The sequence below is a fragment of the Pleurodeles waltl genome, chromosome 5 (assembly GCF_031143425.1).
Source record: "Pleurodeles waltl isolate 20211129_DDA chromosome 5, aPleWal1.hap1.20221129, whole genome shotgun sequence".
Classification (NCBI taxonomy): Eukaryota; Metazoa; Chordata; class Amphibia; order Caudata; family Salamandridae; genus Pleurodeles; species Pleurodeles waltl.
In genome coordinates, this window is record NC_090444.1 from 1,599,236,993 (window position 1) to 1,599,260,258 (window position 23,266).

Sequence of the window (23,266 nt, forward strand, 5' to 3'; positions counted from 1 at the left end):
GTGCGGGAGAAACTCCTGGTGATGAAAATCAGTACGAACAGTGTGACTTACTCAAACTCCGCCGCGCACGCTTTTTGGCTAGTTTGTGCATGAAAAGTTTCGGGGTGAACTGTCAAGCAGGGCCAAGAAAAAAGCGGGCTTCCAAAATGCATTTCCCCCATTAATTTTTCCATAGGAACTTTGGACAGAGCTACAGCCCAAATCACTTAAGGGATTTACACTAGATTCGACAGAAAGATATCTTGGAGCAGAAAGCATTCTTTTTGTGATTTGGTGTAAATTCATTCAGTAGTTTTTGGATTATGAATACTCAGAAACTTTGCATATTTCACGTCACGTAGGATCTGTGGAGTAGACAGACCTCCTGCAGAGATCTGATTTGCTGCTACCATATCAACAAGGAAGTGGTGGCATCCATCTTAGGACTCTGAACTCAGTCCAGAGTCCTAAAAAACAAAAATGCAAAGAAAGACATGGGGGCAGACTGGCAATACCCTGACTCCCTACACCTTGTGGTGCTTCTCAGAGGGCCAGAGAGAGCCCGACTGGAGCCCAAAACAATTCTTTAATTTTATCGCAAATTTGAAGAGGATATGTGAATCCATAGTAAAAAATATTTATATATTTTTTTAAATCGCAGGTTCCCACCCATTTATATAAAAAATAAAGTAAAAAAAACTATGGTGGAACAGAGTAGCATATATTTTTGGGTGAGGGGGCATGCAGTCCCCTTCCCAAGTCTCCAAGAGACCCACAGGACCCCATCCCTTTGGGCCAATAATTTAAATAAATGGGAGTGGGACCCAGGAGAGACGCTGGGGACTCCATCCCCCGGGGAAATGTTTTAAGTAAAGGGTGGGGATGCACGTGGCCTCTTCCTTGAGCCATACAATTGGCCCTGGTCCCCAACGCCTGCGGGTTGGGGTGGAGAAAGTGCTACTGTTTTTCCAGTAGGCAGGAGCAAAAAGCTCTTCCTGCCTGACGAGAGAACAAAACATTTCCATTCCATTTCTTTACCCCCACTCTAGGACGGTGAATGCTTTGAATTACTCCCACCTCGCGGAAGCAAACTATTCCCAAAGGCTTGGAGCTATACCGACTTCCACTGCACCTCCAGTGGGAGCTGGTGAGCTGTAGGGCCCTGGACCTCCCTCTGCAGCCCTAACAAGGGATGCACTGTGGGGTGCCCCGGGTAGACACCAGTGCGGCCCAATGAAAAAAATAAATAAATAAGCCGGCTCCTGCAGGAGCAGGGAGCTGGCGGAGTTCCCCTTGCATCCCCCAAGAGTTCAAATGGTGTGGGATGCCCCAGGTGGGCACCCCGTAAATAAAACAAGTGCCAGCTCCTGAGCAGTCCAGTGAAATGGGGCTACTTGGAGGGATCCAGCAGGGCCGCTGGGGCCTTGGGGCTCCCCCCACTACCCCTAAAAGAATCATGCCCTGGGCATCCGGCAAATAAAAAATTGTAGGGAACTGGTGGGGCAGCATGGGCCCTGGGGCTTCCTCTGCACCGCCAATGAAAAAAAAACCAAAAACTGTGGGAGTCCTGGGTGGAAGCGACATACTTAGGAAAAAAAAAAAAAGTCAACAATAAATGAGTGGCACCACTGCTCAATTGTTATTCACTGCTCCTTAAAGGAGCCCACCCTATAATACCCTGGAGGCACTATTTACATATACTTTGCTGATGTCCCTAGAAGCGGAAGGGAAACCACCACTTTTTTAAATGTCTGGGTGCTTCAAGGAGTTCTTCAGCCCTTCAGCAATTCTAGAAAATCTCCTCGGTCCTTTTTTAAAGCAATTTTCAGGCTGGAGCTTTTGCCCTGCAGTTAGGACTTCTGTGCCATTTAGAGGCTGGTTGTTTGGTTGAATTTTATGTGAAAGAATGCATCACATAAAATACAAGACCTTTATGTGGTTATTTTTATGATTGCATTTTTGTGGTGTGTAAAATGTTAAAAGGTAGGTTAAGAGACATGTTTGTTTTATTTTGTTTTTTTTTAAAGAAAAATAATGTGTCTGACTATTTATATTCACATTTTTCACCACCAAAATGCAATAATAAAAACTAAATAAAAAATAAAGAGTTGCAGACATGTAATTTAATAAAACTTTATTCAATACTTTTAAAGTAATAAATAATAATAAACATTGCACTATGTGCATTGTTGATAAATGCATTAGATTAAAATTATTTTGGAGAAAGATGATAGATCTGCTTTATAAATAGGGTGTTGGGTGTGGCTGGGGGAGGGGCTTGGCTGCCTGGGTGTGGGGGGGGGGTGATGGAGGTTTTGCTTTATGTATGATAATAAAATATTAATTACATTAAATAATCCCTAGAAATTCACTGACAATATAGCATAATATAAATATAGTAGCATTACACTTAGGTGAAATGTTCATTAACAACGTAATGTTTAAAATTCTAAAAAAACATGGACATTTCCCAGTTAAACTTTTTGTTATCTAAAGTGACAACAACCAAAAAAATGCACTAGGGCACACCAAATCTCCCTTGCCAACTTACCATTTTGGCACACGCACAAGAAAATATTCCACCTCTCGCCAGTTGGTGGAATTTGTCTGGAACTCCACGTTACAAGAGTAACGCATAGTTGCCAAAATCCCACCAATTCCTCCAGTCTGACAGAATATTTCGCCCACTCCTACTAATTATCCCGCATATTACATCACTCATGACATTTTCTATGACATCATTGAAAATATTGCAATAAAACTATTGATAAGAAAAACCGTGCATGGTAAGGGCACAAGTTATAGTTATTTAAGAAAACTATAACTGGAGAATTTCTGTGGTGTTTGGAGTTTAAAACATTACATTGTTACTGAACATTTCACCTAACTATAACAAATACGTAGATATAGTGAGAGAATACATATTGGGTAACTGGGCAATATGATCCCATATTGCCATCTAGAGAGTTTGGTGACCTAATAAACCAAGTAGCAGAAGGCTGTGTGATTTGTGAATGTCACCAGAACCCCAAGATGGCAATGTGCTTTTTATATTACATATTTAGTCTGTGGTAATCTAGTTTGGACAAACATGTTTTCTTCAAAGTGCAGCAATAGGCACTGATTGGAATTTAAAACAGGGCAATGATTAGGGGCAGTAGATGTATGCAGTTCTGTGACTGCATCATTTACCCCATAATTATTGATTTACAGCTTTTGACACATATTGTGCCTTATAAATTCCCACATAATTTCCATAATTCATTAAACAATTAAGCTCAAATTAATGCTGATAATATTCCCAGAGACTGTGCACCTACCGTGCATTTTTTGCCTCCTGAGTTAGATAACCTTGCAACATAATAAAAGTGGCCATGAGAATAGTAATGTTTTGCTGAATTGCTTGGGAGCTGATCATTATGATGATGACATTGATATTTAGCACTGCTACTGGTGAATGGGATGGCGGGATGAATTCTCTTTGCCTGATGTAAATTCATCCAGTTTTCCACTTGCTGCATTTTCATACTATAAATATGTTATAAATAAAAGTTAACTATGGCAGTGGTTTGATGCTGGAAGTAGCAGATATAATCTTTGAACATGGTGTTTTCATAGGATGGCAGCATCTGAGTATCTGCAGAAAGTGTTTAGCACTGAAAGTAAAATTGTTGGATTTAAGGGTAAGTCTTGCTAAATTGGTAAGCAGTTTTGTTGATACATTTTTAATAGTTCTTTCATTAAGTGCCATTAAGGTAAATTATATATATAAAAGATTCGGCCTCTGGCCCTGCATATTGGGGACTCATTCTTTAAGGCCTAGCCATACCGAAGTATCTACCAGTCATGTGTGGATCCTCAGCTGTACATCACACAATGTTTGGTGACAGTATTTTATAGACACAAGCTTTTTTTTATTTGCTTTGGTGGTTTTCAAAAGAACCATTATTGAGGTGAGAGAATTAGGTTATTTTTGTTTTTTCCTTTTTGTTTTTGGAACATTGGAAGCAAACAGATTCATAGGATTTAACTTTTTTTCTTTATTTAATTTTTGATTATATTCCACAATATTCTCATTTCTAGTCCAAGGAAGCTTCTTCTTGCAAAATATATACATTTGCAATCCATACAATACAGTGTAAAGATGCTCAACTGTGGTTTATTTTCTACTACATTTTGCAGCACCGATTTTAGCATATTCTGTGGTGTCTCTTTCCTGGCACTCTGTTTCTCTTATCTTCTGCAGGAACCTTCTCTTCTCTGTCATGCTTTGTCTTGAGGGGGTCGACTCATAATAGATGTTCCATCCCCCACTTTTGGTCACATACTTTGCAGGTGAAACAGTGTCCATTAAGCTTCTTTCTCCCTAGTTGGATGCCTGAAAAGCTCCCACACACCCAAGTCTTTCTCCACTCTACCCAAGTCATTAGATGACTTCTTTATACTCCCATGGTGCAGGAGAGGAGAGGATAAACTAGGAATCAATACAGCAGCCTTGTCAGCCGTAGTTGATTGCAACAGAGCTGTGAGCAATATAATCATCAGTTAAAGTCTTAACAAAAAGTGATGGGTGTGCCTGCTATTGCCATGAAAAAGGCTCTTCCGCATGTAGTAGAACGATAGTTAAGCTTCTAGCCAACGAGAGGCTCAGAATGTCCTTTAAAGTTTGGAATAGCCCGGAGAAGCGAAAAAGTCTGTGGACTATAAAGGAAGTTCTGCCCTTGTTGCTAGGCATTCTAAGTCTGTGGTCTTTCTGTAAAGTTAGGTTCACTCTGATGTCAGTCCTCATCTAAGTGGACATTTTTATAAAGTAATTTTTTATTCTTTGCATATTTAATGGTGCCTGAATATGATGGCAGTCCTCAGACTATTTATTGGACTCAACTCATCCAAATTAATCTGCAGCGTCAATACTGACGCCCTGGATTATCAGCGGTCCACAAGTTTTATAGTCTGTGATCTTGTTACATAGGTCATGGACTCACCAATTCCAAAATAGGTCCCCGTAGTCCATAGCTTTGGTAGAAATACCACAGACTAAACCTTGTGGATCCATGTTACGTCATAGTATGTGAACTTGTTACAAAGACAGCAGAATAAATATTGGAATAGGGAGCCCTGCATCTGTAAAAGTTTGCAAACCCCAGTTGGGATTTGCAGACTCCACATCAAAAATATTATTTTCCTAAAAATGCTGGCAGGCCCTTTGGTGGTCCCACTAGCTAGGCCTGAGGGCAGGGTGTGCTTACACCACCTCCTTATTTGGTCTTTTGTTTTAAGTTTCAGGTTGTGGGTGCTTTGACCCACGTCCTGCAGTGGCAATGGCAGCTGCAAAAGACAATGTTAACTTGTGTCTAGCCAATCAGATTTTTGGGGTTTGTAATCTATTTTTTGAGTCCAAGAATCTGAAAAGGACAGTGTAAAAAAACCTCCCTCATTCATATGATTGTTTCTTTTTTAGTGTAGCCCACAGACTGCCCTCTAAACTTGGTTTGCTGACTAACCACTGATTAACGACCCTGCTATCTCCTACTTTTTAACCTTTTAAAGCACACCCATGAGATATTTGTAAATGCTAATTCCTGAAAAGGTTTACACAATACCCAGCAAAGTTAATTCAAAGTTTTACTCTCATGCCAAGTTTGTTGTAAATCTATTCAGGTGTTTTCTGGAATGGAGAGCAACGATTTTTACAGAAATAAAATGAGAAAAGGTACTTTTTTGACTTCCCCTTAAAACGCGCTTAACAGAGCTGCACAAAATGTGCTAGGCTGAACCCAAATCAGATGAATATTTTGGGGGGATATGTTTACTGCATATTCATTGAATGGCATCATAGTAATCAAGAAAACAAAACAATGCCTTATGAGTGGAAAGTGTGATCTAACCAGAATTACACAGTTGTTAACACTAACTGTTCAAAGTACGGAGAATAGATAACTATGTATTATAGTCCAATACTGTTCCAATACAGCTCCAATAATTGTAAAGAACTTGTCGCCATTGTCAAGGAATTCACAAACGCAACAGCCATCACCAGCACCATCACCTCTACACAAGAACTCTGCAACATCTCTTGAAATTCTTCCTAGAAAAAATAACTAAGATCTACAGCAGTTGGAAACCCTCCCACAAGCCAACCATTGATTTTCTCACCCTGCTAACCTAGTCAACCGAAGACAGCATGGACCACTCTATCCATCATCAACACCTCCCTTAAGAAAGCTACCTTCCCAGATATCTTGAAACACATCAGAGTCACCGCCCTGTTCAAAAAACCCTCAGCCAGCCCCGAAGCACTCAGCAACTAATAACCTATCTCGCTGCTCCCCTTCCCAGCCAATGTCATCGAGAAGACCATTTACAAACCACTCTCTGACCACCTACAATGCCACAAAATCCTGGATGAGTAGCCATTAGGATTCTGAAACAGCCATAGCACTGAAACAGCCCTCATTGTTGTCACTGATGACATACACACCATCCTCAACCATGGACAGACTGCTGCCCTCATCCTCCTTGACCTCGCCTTTGACATCATCTTGCACCACACAATCATCACCAGACCACACACAATGGAAATTCAAGGACCAGTTCTCAATTTCTCAAATGGATTGCCTCCTTCCTCTCCAGAAGAACTCAACCAGTCAGGCTCTCACCGTTCACATCATAACCCACGGACCTCATCTGTGGATTCCCACAAGGATCATCACTCAGCCCCACACTTTTCAATATGCACATGACTTCTCCAGCTAACATCATCAGATCCCACTGAATCAACATCATCTCCTACACTGAGGATGCCCAGCTCATTTTTCCCTCTCAGATAACACTGTCCCCACCAAGACAAAATTCAAACAATGCATGACCAGCATGGCCAACTGGATAATAGAAAACTGCCTTAAGCTCAACATCGACAAAATTGAAGTGCTGATCTTAGAGAATGAAAGCTCACCTTGGGACTCCAGCTGGTAGCCGGCTGAACGTGCACCCACTCACAGCCCAACCAATCAAGCTAGGAACCTAGGCCTCATCCTGGGCACCAACCTCCCCATGAGGTGCCAGGTCAGTGCCATCACCTCCTCATGCTTCCACATCCTCCACATGTTACATAAAATCTTGAAGTAGCTCTCACTTGACATCAGATGTACCATCACGCAGGCCCAAATCGCAAGTAGATTGGACTATGACAATGCACTCTACGTCAGCATCTTAACCCATCTTCACAGACTTCAAACCATCTAAAACGCAGCTGCCAGACTTGTGCGCAACCTCCTATGCTCGAACCCTCAACACACCACTCCTCAGAAAACTCTACTGATTCCCCATTGAGAAGCGCTGCCAGTTGAAACTTTTCACATACATTCAAGTCCCTACAAAACATGGGACCTACATACCTCAGTAATCGGTTTCACATCCACCAACCCTCCAGACAACTTTGCTTAGCATCCCTCTCACTTACAGCCCCCAACCCCGGACCCACAGAAGCAGAACAGGAAGTTGATCATTCTCCTACCAAGCTGCCAAATCCTGGAATTACCTCACCAATACATCAGGGCCTTCTCCTTACTTTTTGAATTGCGCAGGAAGATGATGAAGGGGCTTTTCGAATAAGTCTTCCTGCGGGACCATCAAGGCTGCCTGTACTCAGGTAGAGCCTCACCACACACATACTCACCTACTCATGCCTGGATTCCTTCACGGGTGACAAGCACTGCTCTACAAATCCACCTTACATTTCATTATATTGCATATTGCCATCAAAGGGTTCTGGTGACATAAATCATAAGGCTTAAGGCAAAGTGATTTGTAAAAATCACTAGAACCCCTAGATGGAAATATAGGACCATATTATACATATACCACTGTATATGGATAATACAATTACAAAAACATGTATATATATTCAGTTGCCACTGTGTAGTTATCATTAGGAACTTGTTTACATAGGAAATGGATTAATTGGTTTGCTAATAACTTTGGTACCATTTGAAGACTCTTCAAAGAATTTTCCACAATATAATTTGATCCATTCAGCCCCTTCCTGGAAAGTATCACGGTGATCAGTCAAGGGGGTGATGAGAAACGGGGGCAGTCCAAAAAACACAAGTCCCCCATGTGGTTTTCCATGGGAACTTAAAGCAATTCTTATGCCAAAACATCTGAAAGGAATTATACCAAATTTGTCAGAAAGCTAGATCATGATCCTGAAAGTGTGCTTTTAGGGACGTGGTGTTAATACCTTCAACCATTTAAGAGAAATTAAGCTAAATTTATTGATATCTAGTGATGCCAAACTACAGCTGCAGTACCGAGGTACTAAATGACAAATGAAGCATACGGATTGCTTGGATCCGTTGTCTGGTCCTGTGTGCTGAGAAATTTGATTGGCTGGCCGCAACATGGAGTGTATTGTTGCAGCTGTGAATTTAGGACTCTATCCTTATTCCAGTCTTGAAAATGAAAACAAAATGACATACAAGGGGTCAGGGTAGGGGTACTCCAACTCCCTGGCCCTTGTGAGGTGGTTCCTGAGTGACCTCCTGCCCCCCTCAACAGAGTCTCTTTGAGACTCCCTCTGGAGTCAAAATGAAAACGGAGTGTTTTCTCATCACCCCAGACTTGTGGTACTCAGTTCTGTCCTGTAAACCTACTGTGAGATTACATTCAGGAAAAAATATAAAGTTGGATGGTTATTCGTGGAGGGGGTTGGCTGGCAAAAGGGCGTGGGCCACCCGCAGGAGGGTTCTGTATGCGGCATAAAATTGGCTGCCCACGGGGGATGGATGCAGGGCCTGGACACAGGCCAGTCACCTCAGCCACCCCCTATGGTTAAAGTAGGCTTCCTTAGGTATGGTAATAAAATATTACTTAAAAAACCCTAGAGATTCACTGAAAACAAAAAAAGGTGCGCCTCCATACATAGTGAATTTAGAGTTAAGTGGAAAAGTCAGTTAAATGTTAAATTTGTAACAAAAAATACTGAAATTCACCATTTATAATGAACTCATGGAACTAAAACTCACGTCCTCGCCACGCATTGCTTATGATCTCACGTATAAGATCACTCATGACATGTTCTATCACACCATTGATACTATCACTTAAGATATCTGAAATTACATCATTGATGACAACGCTGTCCAGGGTGCGGGTACAAATTAAGAAATAGAGAATTCTGTTTGGCCAAGAGGTCCTTTTTTTCCATTTAGCCATCTTGAGCCTATGGAAGCAGGGTGGGGTTGGCTGCCCGCGTGGGGTTGGGTCAGGACCAGGCCTATGGTAAGGCTCTGTGTCCAACCAAAGGTATGCTTAGTGAGGGAGCTTGGTGAATATGATCAAAATAGCCCAGCAAGTCGCTCAACAAAAATAAAGGCTAAAGTGACATTATAGTTAGGTACAGTAATAAGATCTTTATTTACGTTAAATAAAAAAAAATTAAAAAAAACATACTGAAAAAACAAAAAGTTAAAGTGACGTTTTAGTTGGGCCTTGTAACAATATACGTTTTAAAACAAAATAAACACTGAAGTTCACCAGTTATAGTTTACTGAGGTAACTAACTTGCACCCCACCATGCACTGCTTTGTTGTAATTAATTTAACTTGCGCACCCCCATACATAGTGTATTAAACTCAGTAGCCAGACAACATTAAATAAAATTTGTGCCTTCTCCATACACTACTTATAGAATTTTAAATTCTCTCTTATCCCATGCAAAACAGTAGTATTTACAAGAACAGTTATATCATTGCATGGTCGAGTGGTGAGTTATAGTTAGTGTAGTGTGGCACCAAGTTTATTACACTGTGTATGGAGATAAATGAGTTATAAAAATTTGGTGTTGCATAAATAATACATTAAAATTCTAAGGTTAGAAATTCAATTTTTTCTGAACTTTTGTTTGTAGCTTAAAACTAAAGTTATTGTAATTTAAAGGTGATGTGTAATTAAAAAAATTAAGATATAACGATAACTGAAGAAATTCTTATGTTTGTGTATTTTAAGTCTGATTTTTATAGAAAGAATAAATAAAGTTATTCTAACTAAAACAAAGATTTAACCTTTGTTTTTTCATTAAATTTCAATGGGTTTTTATTTTAAATATATTTTTTGAAATAGGGTTTACTGTTGGGTGTGGTGTCATTGAGTGGAGTGTGGTACAGTACAGTAGAGTAGAAGAGTGTCATTAAGTGTTCTGTGATAGAATATAATGCCATCCAGTGGAGTAGAATAGAAAATTGTACAGTGGAGTGGTGTACAATGGAATAGCGTAGAGTGGCATAAAATGGAGTGTTGTATAGTGGAGTGCGGTAAAGTGGAGCGTTGTAGAGTAGAGTGGCGCATGCAGAGTGGCATACAGTAGAATAGTGTACAGTGGAGCAATGTAGAGTGTGGTGTGAATGTAATAGCATACAATGAAGTAGGGTAGAATGCAGTGGTATAGATTTGAGCAGCGTACATTGGAGTGAGGTACAGTGTAGTGCCACACAGTGCAACAGCATAGAGTTGATTAGAGCATTGTGGACTGTCGCACAGTGTAGTGTCATGGATTGTTGTGGTTTAAAGTGGAAGAGCTTATAATGGAGTGGCATAGAGTGGCGTGGTGTAGACTAGAGTGCCTAGAGTGTAGTGGTGTGAATGGAGTTGTATACAGTGGGAAAGTGTAGAGGGTACAAGTGTAGAGTGAAGTGGTGTGGCATACAGTGGAATAACATATATTAGAGTGGCATAGAGTGAAGAGCAGTACAGTGGAGTTGCCTACAGTGTGATAGAGTGGAGTGGATTGGCATATGATCCAGCTCTCGATTCTGTTTCTAAATGTGAGGTCCGATAAATCTTTCCTTTCTCTGTTCTGAGGGCTGAGGAGACATACGTAAAATTTCCTGCTTCAAATTACAGTGCGACCTGTGGCCACACATTGAATCTCTGAAAGCAAATAATGTTTGAAGGGCTTTATTTCAGGCTCAGTCAGTCTTACATATATGAGTCTGAAAATCATGGCATAAACGTACAGAATCACCAAAGGAGAATTAAAGCATCGCACAGTATTGAATTTAATCCGCATATACAATACCACAAATTGAATAGCAGTAATGCAGAAAATAAGGTAAACCTTTGATGCATCAAGTCCAAATCCATGTTTTCCTGTCTAACCATTAATTCTAGATCCCTAGCTATTCTAATATCCATGAAATTTAAGGAATAGAAGTCAGCACAGCAGAATTTCTGTCGACGTTTCTGTCCAGAGAGGTGAGGCTTTGGCTGAGAATACCAACAAAGCTCGTAGTAGCACAATCTAACATTGATTCCCCTATGTTAAAGCTATTCAGTAGCACCCCTTCGGATCACTTTCTCTCCGACTTAACTCCATCTGATCCCCCGGATCTAGCATGTCCACCAGCACAACATGTAGTCCTTTCTGAATCTCTCAAGTGCCTTGAAATAATTTTATCATACATTCTGGAACTTTTGGAGAAATCTATAAAAAATTCAGACCATACGCAAGACATCCTCGTTTTCATTCTAAAAGTCTTACTAGCAAATCAAGACATGAGCCACTCCCCTGCAGAGTTGACTACGACAATAAAAAAGGTTACGTCTAAATACAAATGGTACTAGCTTGCAGCTCCCAAGTGCTGAGGACTTGAAGATCACAGATGATAAGCTCTCTCACTCAGATAGAGGAATTCAAGCAGGAAATCACAGTTGGTCGAAGGAACTACTATAACAGTAATTCAGGACTTTGAAGAGAACGAGATATACTCTCTGGAAAACCTGTTCTCAGATACAAACTCACTGCCTAATATTACCCCACCAGCTCATGTAGTCCAGATAAAGGAAGATGCCCCAAATTCCAGAGCAGTACCATTTCCATTCTTTCTTACCAAAGATCATCCATCTATAAAGCAGGTTCAACAAAATGAAAATGACATGGTTCAGGCTAGCAACATATCTAAAAACTCTAAAATAAGAGTGAAAAAGACTGGAAAGAAAAGGAACCAGAGAATTATTTAAAAAAAATTAAGGAAGGTCAAGTTTGAGGAGCGAGAGCAGGTGGAATTTACGGACATCGCAGAACAGGTTTCCTCATTTAAGAACTCTCAGAACAGGACTGAGGGGGCATCTGTAGTTGTACCATCTCAAGTCCATGATCAGACGGTCCAACCAGCGATTCCATGTGCTAGATCTGACTCCACCATCACATTTCCGCCTGATCCTGTCAATCCTGTGGTTAAGGAGTTTCACCCCAGATTAAGTACTCAGAAAGTGGGAGAAAAACTCAGAGGGGATAATGCCCTTGATGGGCTGCTGAAATTACCGGACTACCTGGAGTTTTTGACTATATTTGACTCACATGTATGTTTAAATTGTTCGTTCCTACTGTCATGCTTTCTGGAAATAGACGAGCTCAATTGAATTGAGAGTACTGATATTGTGAGGGTCTTACTTGACCACAGTAGGGGCAGGAATAAGGCAAAGGTCTGGTTCTCTTCCAAAATTATTGTGAAATTAATCTTGGTTAATTGTGCCCAACTTCAATGCAGGGGTATAGATGTCATCCCAGTCTGGGAGAAGTCAATGTACCACGGTGGGAACACTATGACTCCTGGATTAGATTCTACAAACTCAATCGTTAATTGGGGGAGAGAATTTTCTCTTACCTCAGGTGAAAGCGTGCAAGTTTCGTTATATCAAGGTACAAGGGTAGTGAATGTCTGGAATTGGGTAGCAGGGGCGTTGAATAGACCTAAGCCCAGGGATAAGCTGAATCGGTCATGTTACTAGCACTGGCCTTTCCTTGGTCTCTTGGAATGCTGCAGGTCTAGGTAAAGATCAGTGTAAATTACAAGTTTTGTGTTCAAGGATGTTCAATTTGATTTGCATTCAAGAGACCTGGTGTTCAAATGAGTTTACATGTCCAGGTTACATGGTTTTAAGCTAAAAAGCACTCCCTTAAAAAAAAAGGCATGCTAAAGGGGGCATTGGCATGCTTTTAAGTGACAGATATAATTGGGAATATGTCAGCCTCCCCGACTTCAAGTTTTTGTCAAATAGTACGAGTACAAGTTCAGGGGAAGAAGGGTGGGAAACTTCCCCTAACGATTGTAAATGCATATATCCCTCCTGAAAAGGAATGGGATACTATCTTACAACAACTCTTTTTACAAATTCATGCTATAAGAAATCCTGTTAATCTAATTTTAATGGGGGACTTAAATTGTAAAGTTTTAATACTATGCTTTATTCCTTCAGTAATCTAGATAGGGAAAATGTGTTGACAATCCCTTCTATCATGTTCCCTCCTAGAATTAGGACAGATAAGAGGATTAATCTTTTTGAAAGGTCTTAGGTCCTTGAGTTGTATTATTTTGAATGGGGGCCTCTGTATAAACTTGCCCGCAGCCCCCACCCATAAGTCAGTTAAGAATAACTCTATGATATACTACATGTGTGCTTCGTACAACATAGCTCAAAAAGTTGAGGATATGGCTGTATTAGACACCCTTTACAGTGACCACAAAATCTTTGACCACAAAATCTTAAGGCTTACTTTGAGCTTGAAGTTAGGGGCTACAGATTCATGGTGTATAAAAGACACAAACCTTAGTATTAACGGAAAAAATAGGAGAATGTCTCGGACGACAGTTAAAATGATATTGATTAAGCCATTACTGGAAAACATTGTGGGAAACATGGAGGTGTGGGAGAAAGACGTTCTAACACAATTTTCCAATTTAATAAAACATATTACTTCGCGTAAGCAGCCTGAGCGTAATAAAATTAGAGTGAAAAAAATTCAGCTTCCTATTCTGAATCTGAACAGAGTAATAAATAAGCTAGTACGGCGTCAATTGGAACACAAGTCTAAGGAAATGAATAGGGAAATAACAACGCTTAGGAGAAGAAGATCACGGGTGAAACTGGCAATCCGAAAAAAAGAAGAGGATCATAAATGGATAGCATTAAGGGAAGCGGCCATAAAAAGAAATCCCAGAAAAATGTAGGCTATTATCTCAGAGGGGTGCGGAAACTGTAAAACCTTGGCCACCCCCCTGATAGCAGAGCAAGATTGGAAATTGTATATTCAAGATATTTATGCTGAAAACCATGGCGTTGTCCCGGGGAGAAAGGTGTCAGCTTCAAACAGAGGCGGAGAAATTACAATACAGGGGCTCCAACAGTGGTGGAATTAGAAGTGATCATAAAATCAACGCGCACTTCAGGTGCTATGGGCCCCGACGAGGTTCTAATGACATTATTTAAAAGGGAGCCTTTGCTCTTGGCAAAACTACTTCAACCAGTATTTGGCTCCTGTTATGCCCAAGGTAATATCCAGGAATCCTGGACGGGTAGTATAATTCTTTCTCTATATAAAAAGGGAGATAGAACAATACCGTCAAATTACAGACAAATTGCCTTATTAGAAACAACTGGAAAGATATTCGCAAAAAGCATTTTACTGCAATTGACTGATTGGGTGGAGGAAAATGTTACTCTACCAGTGGAGCAGGCAGATTTTCGAAAGGACCATAATACCTTAGATAATATCCTGATGTCCAGTTAATGGGAGGTGTACTGTATGTGGCATTTATCGATTACTCCACAGCATATGATAGAGTGGATAGGGGAATACTGTGGAAGAAACTCCAAGATCTAGTGGTCCCTCCTGGCCTCCTGCAATTGGGTGATTGCCCTACTCCCATCGACCTGGTGCAAAGTATTAATGGGTGGAGAACAGGGATTATCTTCAAAGGTTTTGACCAAAAATGGCCTGAAACAAGGCTGTTTACTGGCCCCATTGCTTTTTTCCCTTTATATCCATGGCCTTCCCATAAGTCTCAGGAACACCCCTGATGATGCCCTGGTGGTTGGGGGGGGGGGGGTCAGCCAATCGTGTGCTTACTGTACACAGATGATATAGTAGTGTACGACCTTACCCCAAAAGGCCTAAACCGTCGCTTGGCCGCCTTAAAAACCTATTTGGAGAAGCACTTCCTGAGAATTAATACAGCAAAGTCCCAGGTGGTTTGCTTCTCCAGGAAGAAAAACAGAAGGAAAGTCTCTCATCCTTGGGTTTTCGTTCAACATAAGTTGTAACAGCAAGTATCATACCAGTTTTTGGGTAAGATCTTTTCGGCTTCAACAAAGAATCAAGACCACATTTGTCATAATACCAACAAGGCTATTTCACTTGCTCAAGGCCTGTCGGCTTTTTATAAGGCAAATGGTAAACGTCACTTCTTACACTTACTATCTGCCTACTAGGTCAAGATTCCAGCGACTCTCTTATACGCGATTGAATATATTGATATAACCAAATAAGATTTTCTTGACAAGACAGAAGGCTGCATTCTGAGACGCATGGTTTCCTTCAGCCACCCAGTCTCAGGGGCAGCATTACGTCTTGAATTTTGCATTAAGAATATCTTTGTGTAAGGCCTTGCGGCAGTGATAAGAAGGGTGTATAACCTCATGCATAGCGAGGAATTCAGAAACCTGGCCTATAATGAGATCTTTAACAACTTGAGAGAAAAGTCCAGTTTCTTTAGAAATTAAATCAAAGCTATACGGCTCTTAGAGCTAGACTTGGACCACCGTCATTCAATTTCTTATGTATTGTTAAAAAGAACTTTGAAGGAAGCGGCATGGTCCAAAGGCTTTCTGCTGGACCTGGATGCGTGCTGCCAAAGAAAAGGTCTAGAGAATTTAACTAACTCTGTAACTATGAAAATGTTGCAACCCTATCTGACCTGAATCTACACCATGGGGTGAGGTGATAGTGTATCCTGCTTAGACTAATAGAATGCCCCTGAGAGTTCTTACTTCTAGGTGGGATGACTCTACTAACATTTGTGATCTGTGTCAAGGTGGGGTACAGACTCTTTCACACGTTCTGTTTATCTGTCCTGCTTTAGCCGCACCAAGAAAACCATGGTTGAAACCTCTCTTTTTGCGGCTTAATATCAGATCTAATAGAGAGGCCTTGGATTTATGTTATACACCCCCCGTGAAAGATTTTGTTTCAGGATTTAAAAAAATGTTCAATCATTCATGCAGTTATTTTGAATCCTTGTGTTTTAAATTGTGTACAATTTTACTATGTATTTATATGCCCTGTCTTAGTAATGTGTATAATTTTATGTTGAGCTAACATGATTTTTGTATTACTACTCATGTGGATCTCTTAGAAGTTCCAAGTCATGATAATAAAAATATTGATTGATTGAGAGGTGAGGCAGCATGAAGTCACATAGAAATTAAAGTTTGAGATCTGTTCCTCAGAAAGGTCCGCTCTCAGCAAGGGACTGGGGGAAGCTGTATGACAACACTAGTTAAACCACACTTAAATCCTGATTTTTCCAAAGGTGACATCATAGCCAAAACATCTAGTTCAAAAACAAAACGTAAATCACAAGTTTTAATTGACACTTTAGCCTTCTGAAGGTTTCAGCGGTTCAATCTTGGTGCACCCTTGCGCTTTGGAATTTCAGAAGAGTTACAGCTGTCAGCTCAGGATACTCCTTTGTTATTGATAACATATTTCTCCAGGCTGCCTTATCTTTCCTCACAAGGGGCTCTCTATTAACACAGACTCGTATCTTGCAGCTTTAGGAAAATATGTAATAAACATGCTTTCACATCGAAGGTTAAAAGACAAAGAACTTGGGCCTTCACTCTGACCAAGCTTAAAACAAACATAAATATACTTCAGTTTAATTGATTTTTCACATGTTTCTCATAAATGGCATGAATATAAAATGATGACAAATATCATTTTTTAAAATACTACAGCATAAATATACTTGCAGTATGATGAGTAAATGTGATCACAAAGTTATATTAATTGTGCAATTTACTCATATACATTTCAGTGCATCAGATTATTATGAAAATTACTTCACAAATTTACATAGGGAAAATAGCCACTCCTTTATTTCACGTTAAAAATCATAGTGGCACAATCAGTTATTCTCTCTCACATACAGTGTAGGGGTGCACAGTGTATTTGCATACAGTTGAGTTTGTTAGACTGTAGTGGTGTACAGTGAAATAGTGTAGAGTGAATTTACGTACACAGCAGTGGCACACACTGAAATACCATACACCTGGAGTGGGTTAGGGTGGAGTGGCATACAGTAGAGTAGCGTACAATAGTGTAGTGTAGAGTCGACTGAGGTAGAGTATAGTGCTGTACTGTAGGAGCCTGGCCTGGTTTATAGTGGGTACCTATTGTAGGAATGTCTAGAAACCAGGTTCTCTAGGGGGAGCTGTAGATGAGCAGTCAAGGCTTATCTAGTAGACATGCAAAGCTAATGCAATACCACTGTTTTCACCCAGTACTCACACACATGAAGGAAAATACTCAGTGCTACAAAAATAAAGGTACTTTATTTTGGTGACACAAATGCCAAAAATACCATAGAGACTATACTCCCTTAGTAATTAATACACAAATTATATACACTCGTATGCAGAAATAGCTGTAAAAACTGTTAGAATACAATGCAAATAGTGAAAATCACAATAGTTAGAAATGGGCCTGGGGGAACACAAACTATATACTAAAAAAGTGGGATGCAAATGCCGGTTTCCCACCTAAGGAAGTGTAATGTGTAGAGGGGCTCTGGGAGTATTAGAAAACACCAAAGGTAAGTAACAGAACCCACCCCAGGGCCCACGAAAGCAGAAGTAAATCACAGTAACTTTCCCATAGCACACAGAAACATGAGAAAGAAGATATTGCAAGAGCCAGAAGAGACTGCAAGACACCAACAATGGATTCCCAGACCTGAAGACCTGTGGAAGAAGGGGACCAAGTCTGAGAAGCACTAAAGAGTCCAGGAAGAACAGGAGTCCCTGCTGACCCGGATGAAGGTGCAAAAGAAGAACCACTGGTGAGGAAGAACAGTCAGGACTGCACCCAAGAAGACAGTTTCGGGTTCCTGGTTGGTGGAGATGATGTCCCATGCCAGATGGATGATTGCAGTCTGGTTTGCATTGCTGGATTCCGCCAACAAGCCTTGGTACACGCAAAGCTTGTGGTTAGTGAAAAATGCCAATGCCCGGGACCAGGAGGGACCTGGTGGACTCTACCCAGGAGAGGGAGTCAAAGGGGGCTCTCAGCAATTCAGAGAGCCCACAGAAGACCAGGCAGTGCCCACAGAAGACCAGACAGCACGCACAGGAGTCCCATAGTATGGGACAAAGAAAGTGCAAAAGGAGACCCACGCAGCACTACAACAAAGGATCCCATGCCGCCAGAGAACCACTCAGCAAGCTGTGTGTCATAGGATAGAGTGCTGGGGGCCGGAGATGCATGGTGCACGACAAACTTCATGGAAGGATGCCAACAAGCCTTGGCAACTGCCAAACACACGGTGCACAGGGGTACTGTCTTGCATGGGGAGGCAAGCTCTAACCTCCTCCAAAGTTGGACAGTAGGACGTCAGGACCATCAGGACCACTTCAGTCCACTACCCGTGATGCAGGATCCACACAACTCATTAGGAGAGGGGACCCACGCAGCCGGTTGTCGTGGCAGAGATCACTGCCACGACAACAGGGTATTGACTCCTTCACTCCACAAGAGATTCCTTCATTCTTGTGGTGCAGGCTGAAGACAGGCTGTCCTCCGAGGATGCATGACCGGGAAAAGGCTGCAGTTGCTGGCAGGAGCTAAAGATACAGTGTTGCAGAAGTCGTCTTTGCTTCTTTGTTGCCGTTTGCAGAGTTCTTGAAGGGTCCAGATACAGTTTCTTCAGTGAGAAGGTGAATTAAAGAATGCAGTGGATTCCTGCTGGAGTCTTGTAATCTGAATCTGAAGAACCACCCAAGAGAGAGACCCTAAATAGCCCTGAAAGGGGGATTGGTCAGCTAAACAGGTAAGCGCCTATCAGGGGAGGGCTCTGACATCACCTGCTGGCACTGGCCACTGAGATCTTCCCAGAGTTCCCTGCCAACCTGGCAAAACCCAGGGACCCTCTGGAGGAGCTCTGAGCAGGGTGGTGATGGACAGGGGAGTGGTCACTCCCCTTTCTTTTGTCTAGTTTTGCACCAGACCAGGGACTGTGGGTCCCTGAACCGGTGTAGACTGGATTATGCAAGGAGGGCACCAAATGTGCACTTCAAAGCATTTCCAGTGGCTTGCGGAGGCTACCCCTCCCAAGCATGTAACACCTATTTCGAAAGGGAGAGGGTGTAACACCCCTTTCCCAAAGGAAATGCTTTGTTCTTCCTTCCTGGGCTTGAGCCGCTCAAGCAACAGGAGGGCAGAAACCTGTCTGAGAGGTGGCAGCAGCTGGGGCTGCCTGGAAAACCTCAGAAGGCTGGGATGGCAATATTGGGGGTCCCCTAAGGAGCCCCCAGAGTGCATGTAATCATACAACCAATGCCTGCAAAAGCTTTGGGGTATGATTCCAACATGTTTGATACCAAACATGCCTATGTTCGGAGTTACCATTATGTAGCTGGACATAGGTAGTGACCTATGTCCAGTACACGCGTAAAATGGCGTCCCGCACTCACAAAGTCCTGGAAAATTGCCCTGGAGTTCATGAGGGCACCTCTGCTAGTGCACCGGTGCCCTCACACACAGGTACTCAGCACCCTGCCCTCAGGGCTGGAGGGCCTACAATAGGGGTGACTTATAAGTGACCTGGTGCAGTGCAAATGGCAGTGAAAGGGTGCATGCACCTTTTCATCCAGGCTGCAATGACATTCCTGTAGAAGCCTTTGAATGGGCTCCATAGGGGTGGCAAAAGAAATGCTGCAACCCATAGGTATCCCCTAGAACTCCAATTCCCTGGGTACCTATGTACCATATACTAGGGACTTATAAGGGGGTGCCAGTATGTCAATTTTGTATGCAACAACAACATTTAGAGGAGAGAGAACATAATCACTGGGGTCTGGTTAGCAGGATCCCAGTGAGCACAGTCTAGCACACTGACAGGCAGAAAATGGGGGTAACCATGGCAGAAAGAGTGTACTTTACTACATGTACAGGGGAATTGCATACACTGGAGTGGTGTAGACTGTAGTGTTGTAAAGTGAAATACTGCAGACTGGAGTATTGTAGAGTGAGGCCCGGTACAGTGCAGTGCCATACTGTGTAACAGCATACTGTGGAGTGGCGTTGATTGGAGTAGCATACAGTGGAATTGCATTGCGTGGAGTGGAGGGGCGTAGAGTGGAGTGACATACACTGGAGTGTTACACAGTGGAATAGCCAACACTAATCCGCTGTAGAGTGGAGTGGCATACAGTAGTGTGGCGTAGAGTGGAGTTAGGTAAAATGTATTGCTGTACAGGGGAATAGCATAGACAGGATTGGGGTAGAGTGGAATATCATTGAGTTTTACTAGCGTACAGTGAAGTCACATAGACTGGAGTGGAATACCATAGACCATAGTCGTGTAGAATGGAGTGCTGTACTGTGGAATAGCATAGAGGGCAGTAGTATAGAGTGAATTGTTGCAGAGTGGAGTGACATACAGAGGAGTGGCTAAGAACAGAGTGATGTACAGTGAAATAGAATACAATGGATTGTGGCAGAGTGCAGTGGCATACAGTGCAGTGGAGTGGCATTGAGCACAGTTTGTACAGTGGAGTGACGTACAGTGTAATAGCATATATTGGAGAGGCGTATAGTGGAGTGGCGTACAGTAGAATAGTGTGGAGTTGTGTGCAGTGGAGTTGTGTGCAGTGGAGTAGTGTGAAGTGTATTGGTGCATAATGTAGTAGCATACAGTGGTGTGTCGCACAATTCAGCAATATACATTAGAATAGCATAAAGTGGTGTGCAGTGAAGTGGCATACAGTAGAGTGTTGTAGAGGACACTGGCAGAGTGGAATGAGGTACATTGTAGTGACATACATTGGAATAACATGGAGTGGCATAGAGTTGACTGGCGTATACTGAGGTGGCATACAGTGGAATAGTGTACACAAGTGGGGCAGAGTGGAGTGGTGTAGAGTGTAAGAGCATGGCGTGTAGTGGTGTACAGTGTGCTGGTGTACAGTGGAGTGTTGTAGAGTGCACTGGCGTAGAGTGGAGTGAGGTACAGTGTAGTGGCCTACATTGGAATAGCATAGAGGGGAGTGGCATAGAGTGGACTGGCATACAGTGGAATAGTGTATACTAGTGTGGGGTAGAGTGAAGTGGTATAGAGTGGAGAGGCATAGGGTTGATTGGCATACAGTGGAGTAGGGTAGAGTGGAATACTGTAGAGTGGAGGGAGGTAGACTGTAATGGCATACAGTGTGAGTGTATACTGTGGAAAGGCATAGAGTGGATTATTCTAGCCCCTTCTGTGCTGGGGACGTAATGGTTACATCCACCGGCACAGTGCTCCTCCGCCGAGGGTGTAACCATTACGTCCTGGCACATGAGCTCAAAGGGAACGCTTCCCCTTCCACCCCCGACCCTCCTCAGTGACGTCTGATGACATCAGAGGCCACCTCCCATCGCGCTGGAAGCTCGGAAGAGAAATGCAAAGCATTTCTCTTCCCATCATGTGATTGGGGCCTGAGAGGCTTCAAAGGGAAGGAAAGGAATTTCCTTCCCTTTGAAGTTTCTCAGAGCATTTTAGAAGCCAGATCGGCTGCTGTAATGCCCACTAGACACCATGGATTTTTTTACAATAAGGAAATTGGCATCAGGGGAGCGACCCCTTGGGCAAGAGTCCCTCCCCAGGGGGGCAATTTTTTTCAAGGCCTTTTCTGACCCCCTGGGGACAGATCGGCCTATTGTTATTAGGCCAGTCTGCCCCCAGGACGGGCAGAAACCTCTAGGCACCAGGGATCATTTGTTTTGTGTTATTTATTTTCTTTTCTTTATAGGTGGGGATCGACCCCTTAGGCAGGGGTCGCTCCTCTGGGGGGCAAATTGTGTTTAGGCCATTTCTTCCTCCCTTGGGGGCAGATCGGCCTATTTTTATGAGGCCAATCTAGACACCAGAGATTTCTTTTTTTAAACTTGCGCATAAGGGCAGCAGCCCCTTGGGCAAGGTCCGCTCCCCAGGAGGGCAAAATATTTATAGGCCTTGGGCAGTTTGGCCTATTATAATTAGGACGACGGACCCCCACGGGGGAACGGAAAGCCCTAGACACCAGGGATATATTTTTTTTTTTTACTTTTTTTTTAATATATGGGGAGCGACTCCTTACGGAAGGGTTGTTCGCCTGGGGGACAAATTGTATTTAGACCAATTCTGCTCCCCTTAGGGGTAGATTGGCGGATTTTTGTTAGGCCAATCTGCCCCCAAGGGTGGCAGAAACCACTAGACACCAAGGATCTTTAATTGTTTGCATCAGTTTCACGCAAGGGGAGCAACCCCTTAGGCAAGGGTCGTTCCCCTGGGGGGGGGGGGAATTTATTTTAGGCCATTTCTGCTCCCCTTGGGGGCAGATCGGCCTATTTCTATTAGGCCGATCTGCCCCCTGGGGGTGGGGCAGAAACCACTTAGGCACCAGGGACTGGTGTGTGTGTATGTGTGTGTTTTTTGTTTTGGGGGGCAGCCCCTTGGGTAAGGGTCGCGCCCCATGGGGGCACATTACTGTTGGCCATATCTGCCCCCATTTGAGGCAGATTGGCCTATTTCTTGAAGTCCCATCTGCTCCCAAGGGGGGCAGAAAGCCCACCAGAGAAGATTTTTTTTCAGAATAAAAGTGTGGGGTATGGCCATACCCCTACCCCAAATAAATGGGGCCAAAGTTGTTCTGGCAGATGGGGCAATTACCCCTGATCCACTCCCGGCCGGGGGGGCAGAAAGTCTACTAGATGCCAGGGAATTAAAAAAAAAAAAAAAAGTGGAGTGGTGGCTTCCAACCAGTATGGGCCTGGTTATGCCCCCACCTCAACTGAAGTGGGTAACAGTCTTTCAGTTTTCCCCCGCACACTAAAACATCTTACTCCACGGCAAGCAAGAGGACATTTGATTATTTTGGGTTTTGGTTTTACATTTGGGCCATGAGAGCTTGCCTAACTCTCAAAATTGTCCCACTTCGAATGGTGAGGGCTGCACTTTATGGACTTTGGGATGCTGCCATGTAGAAAAATCCTCAAGACCTCGACTCATCTGAAAACTAAACATCTGGGTGATTCCAGGGTAGTGTGCTTCACATGCACACCGCACCATTATCTTACCCACAATGCCCTGCAAACCTCCAACTTTGCTGGAAATCACACGTTTCCCACGTTTTTGTTATGGAACCTTCCGGAATCTGCAGGAATCCACAAAATTCCTACCACCCAGCATTGTCTCATCTATACCGATAAAAA

The 23,266-nt window shown here is 42.7% G+C and overlaps 1 protein-coding gene across 2 annotated transcripts in view; it reads left to right on the forward strand.

Moving 5' to 3' along the window:
• HPCAL1 (hippocalcin like 1) overlaps positions 1-23,266 on the forward strand; it is a 1,255,899-nt gene that overhangs the window by 1,163,683 nt on the left and 68,950 nt on the right. The gene's annotated exons all lie outside the window — the stretch shown is intronic.